Below are 10,039 nucleotides of genomic sequence, written 5' to 3' on the forward strand. Positions count from 1 at the left end.
ACACTACAAACAATCAGACTAACATAATTGGTTTCTCCTTTACTTCTAAAACGTTTAAAAAGATAAGGGATCTTTTCTGTGTGTGCCAAAAATGTTTTAAGGATGCGCTGTGTAAACCCTCCTCCTCACATTACTGACATGAAGCCCAGAATGTCCAGGGTAGATAGAGGCTCCATTACCAATAACAGCACTGGCACTGCCAGTCAGCATGTGAGGCTGCGGCGGGGACTGGGCATGTTGGGAACGGCTCGGATGCCTGAATACCCCCCTTCCTTTCAGCCACGGATATCACTGCCAGAGCAGGGAGTGTAACAATGAGAGGAGACATACTGTAACTAGCAGAGGGGAGGGCTGCAGCATGGCAACTGAAGAACCCAAGTAAAACACCAATTGTAGCCCCCTGCGCCCATTAATAAGACATACACTGATCATATACCGTGAGCAGTGTTGGACTGGGGCAGGTAGGGCCCACCGGGAGAAATACAGTGGTAGGGGCCCATGTTTAGGGGTGTGGCCAGTCCACAAAGGGGGTGTGGCCTGCCACCTCATTGGTTTGACTAACCATTAGAGAGTGCAACGTCTGGGCCCCTTCATAAATATATACAGTAAATTCATCTGCTGCATGCATGAGAATGTACCAGATTAATAACAGCAATGCAATGTAGAAAATACACCATAGTACAGTATAAGGTAACATCTGTATAATTCAAGTGCACAGTCTGGAACCTGATCCTTAGAGCAGGCAGTGGGGCCCACCAGTGGTTTCCCCTGTGGGCAAGTCTAAGCCTGACAGTGATTGAGAATAAAAGGGCACAGATCTTGATGTTGACCTAAAATTACGGCAATTTTTCTAACCAATCTGTAGAAATGAAAGTTCCTGTGAATGATTCTGTACTGCAAGCACACAGGACCAATGCAGTCGTAGCTAAACATTAAAGAATTTTACTGTCTCTATGCCACCTTCCTGAATTATGCAGCCATCTTTCCCTTTTACTCTAAAATTGTGGCCTTACAACTTAGGTAAGAGAGGAGGGAAAGGGGCTGTGGGGTCCTTTATGCGTCTGGTTTGTCTGTTTTAACCTCTTTATTGCACAACTTTTGTGTGCTCATTTATGTGTGCCTGGTACTTGTATGCACCTTGGGGTGTGCAGAGCTTCCCAATGAAAACCCTTGCTTAAATAGTACAGTGACATATTGTGTCCTGGGGCACAGTGGCGAATTTCCCATTAGGCACGTGCCTAGGGGCGGCACTTGTTTGGGGGGGCAGCACTTGGATGCTTGTATTGGTACTGTCAACCCAAAAAGTACTAGTAACGGCAAACTATTTCCACTGTACTGTACCATATGCCATCTTGAATTGAGTGTAAATGGGTAAAATATGCACATACTGCCCTGTAAGCTGACATAATATTTAATGGCTTTTTCTTTATTATTCTATTAAAATGGCTATCATCAAATGATAGCTTATAACAAATCAATAAAAATAATAAAACTAGGCAGTTGGGGGGCAGCTGTTACTGTTGTGCCTAGGGGCTCCCTCACCCCTAACTCCGCCCCTGCCTGGGCACTGTGGTATATTGTGCACTGGGAGAACGGTGTGACATATTGTGCATTGGGGGCAGTATGTGACATATTGTGTCCTGGGGCACTGTGGTATATTGTACACTGGGAGAACTGTGTCACATATTGTTCATTGGGGGTAGATTGTGTCATATTGTGTGCTGGGGCACTGTAGTATATTGTACACTGGGAGAACTGTGTGACATATTGTGCATTGGTGGCAGTATGTGTCATATTGTGTCCTGGGGCACTGTGGTATATTGTACACTGGGAGAACTGTGTGAAGTATTGTGCACTGGTGGCAGTATGTGTCATATTGTATCTTGGGGCACTGTGGTATATTGTACACTGGGAGAACTGTGCGACATATTGTGCATTGGGGGCAGTATGTGACATATTGTGTCTTGGGGCACTGTGGTATATTGTACACTGGGAGAACTGTGTGAAGTATTGTGCACTGGTGGCAGTATGTGTCATATTGTATTTTGGGGCACTGTGGTATATTGTACACTGGGAGAACTGTGTGACATATTGTGCATTGGAGGTGGATTGTGTCATATTGTGTCCCGGAGCACTGTGGTATATTGTACACTGGGAGAACTGTGTGACATATTGTGCATTGGGGGTAGTATGTGACATATTGTGTCCTGGGGCACTGTAGTATATTGTACACTGAGAGAACTGTGTGACATATTGTGCATTGGAGGTGGATTGTGTCATATTGTGTCCTGGGGCACTGTGGCATATTGTACACTGGGAGAACTGTGTGACATATTGTGCATTGGGGCGGATTGTGTCATATTGTGTCCCGGGGCACTGTGGTATATTGTACACTGGGAGAACTGTGTGACATATTGTACATTGGGGCGGATTGTGTCATATTGTGTCCCGGGGCACTGTGGTATATTGTACACTGGGAGAACTGTGTGACATATTGTGCATTGGGGGCAGTATGTGTCATATTGTGTCTTGGGGCACTGTGGTATATTGTACACTGAGAGAACTGTGTGACATTGTGCATTGGGGGCCGTATGTGACATATTGTGTCCTGGGGCACTGTGGTATATTGTACACTGGGAGAACTGTGTGACATTGTGCATTGGGGGCAGTATGTGACATATTGTGTCGTGGGGCACTGTGGTATATTATACACTGGGAAAACTGTGTGACATATTGTGCATTGGAGGTGGATTGTGTCATATTGTGTCCGGGAGCACTGTGGTATATTGTACACTGGGAGACCTGTGTGACATATTGTGCATTGGGGGCAGTATGTGACATATTGTGTCCTGGGGCACTGTAGTATATTGTACACTGAGAGAACTGTGTGACATATTGTGCACTGGAGGTGGATTGTGTCATATTGTGTCCTGGGGCACTGTGGTATATTGTACACTGGGAGAACTGTGTGACATATTGTGCATTGGGGGCGGATTGTGTCATATTGTGTCCTGGGGCACTGTGGTATATTGTACACTGGGAGAACTGTGTGACATATTGTGCATTGGGGCGGATTGTGTCATATTGTGTCCCGGGGCACTGTGGTATATTGTACAATGGGAGAACTGTGTGACATATTGTGCATTGGGGGCAGTATGTGACATATTGTGTCCTGGGGCACTGTGGTATATTATACACTGGGAAAACTGTGTGACATATTGTGCAGTGGAGGCAGTATGTGTCATATCGTGTCCTGGGGCACTGTGGTATATTGCACACTGGGAGCACTGTGTGGTGACATATTGTGCATTGGGGGCAGTATGTGTCATATTGTGTCCTGGGGCACTGTGGTATATTGTGCACTGGGAGAACTGTGTGACATATTGTGCATTGGGGGCGGATTGTGTCACATTGTGTCCCGGGGCACTGTGGTATATTGTACACTGGGCGAACTGTGTCACATATTGTGCATTGGCGGCGGATTGTGTCATATTGTGTGCTGGGGCACTGTGGTATATTGTACACTGGGAGAACTGTGTGACATATTGTGCATTGGGGCAGTATGTGTCATATTGTGTCTTGGGGCACTGTGGTATATTGTGCACTGGGAGAACTGTGTGACATATTGTGCATTGGGGGCGGATTGTGTCACATTGTGTCCCCGGGGCACTGTGGTATATTGTACACTGGGCGAACTGTGTCACATATTGTGCATTGGAGGCGGATTGTGTCACATTATGTCTTGGGGCACTGTGGTATATTGTGCACTGGGAGAACTGTGTGACATATTGTGCATTGGGGGCGGATTGTGTCACATTGTGTCCCGGGGCACTGTGGTATATTGTACACTGGGAGAACTGTGTGACATATTGTGCATTGGAGGCGGATTGTGTCACATTATGTCTTGGGGCACTGTGGTATATTGTGCACTGGGAGAACTGTGTGACCTATTGTGCATTGGAGGCGGATTGTGTCATATTGTGTGCTGGGGCACTGTGGTATATTGTACACTGGGAGAACTGTGTGACATATTGTGCACTGGGAGCAGTATGTGTCATATTGTGTCTTGGGGCACTGTGGTATATTGTACACTGGGAGAACTGTGTGACATATTGTGCATTGGGGGCAGTATGTGTCATATTGTGTCTTGGGGCACTGTGGTATATTGTACACTGGGAGAACTGTGCGACATATTGTGCATTGGAGGCGGATTGTGTCACATTATGTCTTGGGGCACTGTGGTATATTGTACACTGGGAGAACTGTGCGACATATTGTGCATTGGAGGCGGATTGTGTCATATTGTGTCCTGGGGCACTGTGGTATATTGTACACTGGGAGAACTGTGTGACATATTGTGCATCGGGGGCAGTATGTGTCATATTGTGTCTTGGGGCACTGTGGTATATTGTACACTGGGAGAACTGTGTGACATATTGTGCATTGGGGGCACTATGGGCCTAATTCATATTTACTACCTATTTCGTACGATAAACCGATTTGTAGTGTGCAAGTCTAATGATGGGGAGAGGACACTGCGCATGTGCAGGACCTGAGGGCTGAGGGCATTTGGAGGTGGGGAAGGGGCGGCGAATGGGTCCGTTCTTCAAAACGGAGGCATGTCGCCTCAGTTTTGTGGGAGTGTCGAGGTCAGTGGCTGCGTCTGGTGATGCATATTTAATGACCTCAGCTGCAGATCTGAGAGGGAAGGTTACTCAGTTGACCGATGGTCACACAGTGTGATCCGATGACGCATCTTGAGACACACCAGCGGATCACGGAAGCGGTCAGGAGGTATATATTTACACCAGACGTCTCCTGTGGCATTTGCATATTAGATGTACAGTATTGTTCCTCGCAGCTGTGTAATCACGTACAACTCTGAATCAGGCCCTAATGTGTCATATTGTGAACTGGGGGCACTGTATGTCATATTGTGAACTGGGGGCACTGTCAACTCGTGAACTAGGGGGCACTGTATCAAATCTTGAACTGGGGGGCACTGTGTGGCACATTGTGTATCAGTGGCAATGTGTGGCATAATGTTTACTGGGGGCCCTGTGTGTTATATAGTGAATTGGGAGCCCTGTGTGACATACTGTGAACTAGGGGCACTGTGTGGCACATTGTGACTCGGGGCACTGTGTGGCACATTGTGACTGGGGGCACTGTGTGGCACCTGGTTACTGGGGGCACTGTGTCGCACATTGTTACTGGGGCCCGGTGTGGAATATTGGGAACTGGGGGCACTGTGCAGTGTATTGTGCACTGGAGCAAATTTATTTTATTGCAACAAAATATATACAGTATACATTTTTTTTTTCAGGATGCTCAGCTGAACATACTTTTGTATAAACATAGGAATGCGATATTACGAGTGAAAAGAGGATCCTGTAAAGAGAAGAGGAGGAACAAGGAGCCAGAAGCAGAGAATAAAGTATGAACTTGCAGTACATGAAGTAGAGTGCAGTAAATAGAACCTGTAGCTATGTTCTCCTGTCTTCCATATAGAACCTTAGATGAACTTTCCCTACAAATAGGACAAGGCAGATGGACTGTTTTAAATGGCGAAAGTGAAAGACGCAATAACACATTTAGCACCAGCACATAATTAGCTTTCAGCAATAATGAGCTATACACGTGACTGCACATTATAGAGCTCTCTTTATTATTAAGGACGGAACTAACATCTTAGTGGTTGGCAGTAATTACATGCCACCATACGGTAACTGGCCTAGTTTTAGTTGATGAATTATCCACTGAACGGATTGCGATACTGTTGCATACATGTAATGGAATTAGAAGTTATCGCGGTTTTCATCAATATACTTACGTAAATTTTGTGCTCTGTGATGGGTTATAGACACTTTCTGATGCGGCCTACAAAGTTAGTATTTGTAACAAAAACTTTTCATTCCCAACACATAATAGTCTAGATCATTGGCTCCCAAACTCTGCCCTTAAGGACCCCAAACAGTTCACGTTTTCCGGGTCACCTAGCAGGAGCACAGGTGTATTAATTACTCACTAACACATTTCCCAGGTCACTTAGCAGGAGCACAGGCGTAGTATTACTCACTGACACATTTCTCAGGTCACTTAGCAGGAGCACAGGCGTGCACATTACTCACTGACACATTTCCCAGGTCACTTAGCAGGAGCACAGGTGTACTCACTACTCACTGGCATAATGGCATTTCCCAGGTCACTTAGCAGGAGCACAGGCGTAGTCATTACTCACTGACACATTTCCCAGGTCACTTAGCAGGAGCACAGGTGTAGTCACTACTCACTGACACATTTCCCAGGTCACTTAGCAGGAGCACAGGTGTACTCACTACTCACTGACATTTCCCAGGTCACTTAGCAGGAGCACAGGCGTGCTCATTACTCACTAACACATTTCCCAGGTCACTTAGCAGGAGCACAGGTGTACTCACTACTCACTGACACATTTCCCAGGTCACTTAGCAGGAGCGCATGTGTACTCATTACTCACTGACACATTTTAAAAGAACAGCAGGTGGAGCTAATTGTTTCACTTTCTGCGAGGCGACCTGGAAACCGTAAACAGTTGTGGGTCCTTGTGGACCGAGTTTGGGAACCACTGGTCTAGATGTACTAAGCAGCACTTTTGCAAGCCGCTGATTATCAACGGTGTGGACCCAGACATTTAGAACTCCAATATTAGTGTTTTGCATTTAATATTATTGCAGTTTTACATTTCTGGGACAAAATCAATGTTTTTAATCTGCCGCATAGTAAATCTATGTCTCTCATATCAGCGCAAAATACAGGACATTATTGGCATGATTCTGAGTCAAACGCAATCTGCATGCAATGTCTATATTCTCGTAGTTGAGTGATTATTTGCAACTGCGCATGCTAAAAAATTTGCGGAAACCCCGACGGTACATGTATTACACGTGTACACACACAGGCGGGTGTGAACAGTGGCGGAACAGTAATGGAGTTCCAGGGTGGTGGCTGGTAGTGCAGACAAAAATGGTCCATTCAGTGGGTGTATTATGGCAGCTATATCAATGCAAGTGACAGCATACCAAGACACACAGCCTCAAGCATAGGAGGTCATGGAGAAACTACACCTGCTATGCCCCCTGTGATGACCTACTGCTCCCCACTGTGCCCCCTGTGATGACATACTGCCCCTGCCGTGCCCCCTGTGATGACATACTGCTCCCCGCCGTGCCCCCTGTGATGATGTTCTGCCCACGCCATGCCCCCTGTGATGACATACTGCTCCCCACTGTGTCTCCTGTGATGATGCACTGCCCCCGCCGTGCCCCCTGTGATGACGTTCTGCCCATGCCGTGCCCCCTGTGATGATGTACTGCTCCCCGCCATGCTCCCTGTGATGACGCTCTGCCCCTGCCGTGCCTCCTGTGATGATGTACTGCTCCCCACTGTGCCCCCTGTGATGACGTTCTGCCCGCGCCATGCCCTCTGTGATGATGTACTGCCCCCCACTATGCCCCCTGTGATGACGTACTGCTCCCATCATGCCCCCTGTGATGACCTATGGTTCCCCGCCGTGTCCCCTGTGATGACCTATGGTTCCCCACCATGCCCCCTGTGAGGACATACTGCTCCCCGCCGTGCCCCCTGTGATGACGTACTACCCACGCCATGCCTTCTGTGATGACGTACTGCCCCCCCACCATGCCCCCTGTTATGACGTACTGCTCCCACCATGCCCCCTGTGAACACCTACTGCTCCCCACCATGCCCCCTGTTATGACGTACTGCTCCCACCATGCCCCCTGTGAACACCTACTGCTCCCCACCATGCCCCCTGTGATGACGTACTGCTCCCGCCATGCCCCCTGTGAAGACCTACTGCTCTCCATCATGCCCCCTGTGATGACGTACTGCTCCCGCCATGCCCCCTGGAATGATGTACTGCTCCCCGTCATGCCCCCTGTGATGATGTACTACTCCTCGCCAAGCCCCCTGTGATGACGTACTGCTCCCGCCATGCCCCCTGTGATGACGTACTGCTCCCCGCCACGTACTGCCCCCGCCATGCCCCCTGTGATGAGGTACTGCCCCCGCCATGCCCCCTGTGATGATGTTCTGCCCCCGCCATGCCCCCTGTGATGACGTACTGCCCCCGCCATGCCCCCTGTGATGAGGTACTGCCGCCGCCATGCCCCCTGTGATGACGTTCTGCCCCCGCCATGCCCCCTGTGATGACGTACTGCCCCCGCCATGCCCCCTGTGATGACGTACTGCTCCCCGACATGCCCCCTGTGATGATGTACTGCTCCCCGCCATACCCCCTGTGATGATGTACTGCTCCCGCCATACCCCCTGTGATGACATAATGCACCTCAATGATGTAATGCCCACTTCAAGCTTTTGTGAGGGGGTTATTAAATAAGATTGACAGGTCAGTGCTGATAGTAAATAGGGGGATTAAGAGACAAAGAGAAACAGAATTCTAATTTTCTTCATGGCCATAAAGATAAGCGTACCGGGCGGCCCAGATAGGAGCATTGGTGGAAACCAGAGTGACTTGTGGTGCCCGGCCAATATGTAAATGGGGCCCACTATGTATAAATAGCACAAAATTCACAGCTCTTCCTCTCGTCACCCCAGTTCTCTGCCAGACTACATCCCAGCGACTCCTGAGACACTCCACAAAATTTTACCAACATACATTAAATGTCTTCTCTTTCACGTTTGTTATCTTACAATACAAAGGAGACACACACACACACACACACACACACACACACACACACACACACACACACACACACACACACACACACACACACACTTTTCTTATCTAAATATGTTAAAAGCAAAATCTGGACCCACTGTATCAACAGAAGTTAAAACTAATTAATCTTTCTCATATTTTGTATTTTTAATCTTGCCAAACTGGATAAAGTCAATCATTTAAATCTGCCGTGTACATAGATGACACCTGATGGGGTATCTGGTACAGTATATAGACAATACAATAGGAACACAACACCGTGAACAATATATGACATTACAAGCTAGCACACAGAAAGCGGAGAAGGGGCGAGCTATAAAAGGTACCTTTTCTCGTATTCCGACAGCTGCAGGATCCTTCGCCACGGCTGTTTAATCTGTCACAGTCGTCCCTGTAATCACATCACACTGCATACTTTGAAGCTAATGACAAGGCTTGCAAGAGGGAACACCACACCAAAACCACATGCTCGCAATAATGCCGAACACTGCCCATGAAAAACAAGAATATCTACAATTTGATTACTACAAATTTTCAAGTTCAGCCTCCTCTGCGGCTGACTAACAAGGAAGTACAGGGAGGCAGCTCCTGTCGGCTTCATCTGTGCTCTGCCGGAGCCCAGGCATCTCCTCAACTATTCCAAGTATAAAGAGTTATTTTAAAGGGACCCGTCCTCATTATCTTCAGGTTGGAATGACGCGTAGGATTTTCACAGGCGATTTCCTTCTGATCCCAGATGAGGGGAAACTGTGTACATTCTTTTCAGCAACCTAAATCAATAAATAAATACAATACCCTTTAAAAAATGTTTAATGTAAATACGTTCATTTAGTATTTAAATGATAAAAATACAGTAAAACCACGTGGTATCGTGATCTCCAAGAAACCAGAACTCCATCTCAGTCATTGTCACTGCAGCCGTCTTTCAGATTAATGGGGAAATGTATCAAACCATGCATACTGCACAACATTCTGTTTGTGGAAGGCGGGACTCCTTGCGCGGCGAAACGGTGCCGAAAAGGGGGCTTGATCTAATGAAAAAGGGGCATGGCTTCGCGTGGATGATGCGATCACGAGCCACGCCTCCAATTTTCGTCACAGTGGGGGCATGGCCAGCACTCTGTGAGCTGCTGACCATGCCCCCAGTCCCTCTAGCTCACTGGAATAGACGCTGTGCGCATGCACAGCGAGTTATCAGGAGCCTCTCAACTGCCCCCCCACCGCGGGACACTGCGGCCCGCGGGAGGGACAGTGGGACAGACCCCCAAAAATGGGACTGTCCCGCGAAAATCG

At 47.8% G+C, this 10,039-nt stretch overlaps 1 protein-coding gene across 1 annotated transcript in view; it reads right to left on the bottom strand.

Moving 5' to 3' along the window:
* Positions 1-9,358, bottom strand: part of PPFIBP2 (PPFIA binding protein 2) — a 302,451-nt gene extending 293,093 nt beyond the window's left edge. The window contains exon 1 of the mRNA XM_063944500.1: positions 9,073-9,358. The gene's annotated coding sequence lies outside the window, so the exon portion shown is untranslated. The remainder of the gene's footprint in view (positions 1-9,072) is intronic.
* Positions 9,359-10,039: the final 681 nt, after the last annotated feature.

Source organism: Pseudophryne corroboree, chromosome 11, assembly GCF_028390025.1.
Source record: "Pseudophryne corroboree isolate aPseCor3 chromosome 11, aPseCor3.hap2, whole genome shotgun sequence".
NCBI classification, from domain to species: Eukaryota; Metazoa; Chordata; class Amphibia; order Anura; family Myobatrachidae; genus Pseudophryne; species Pseudophryne corroboree.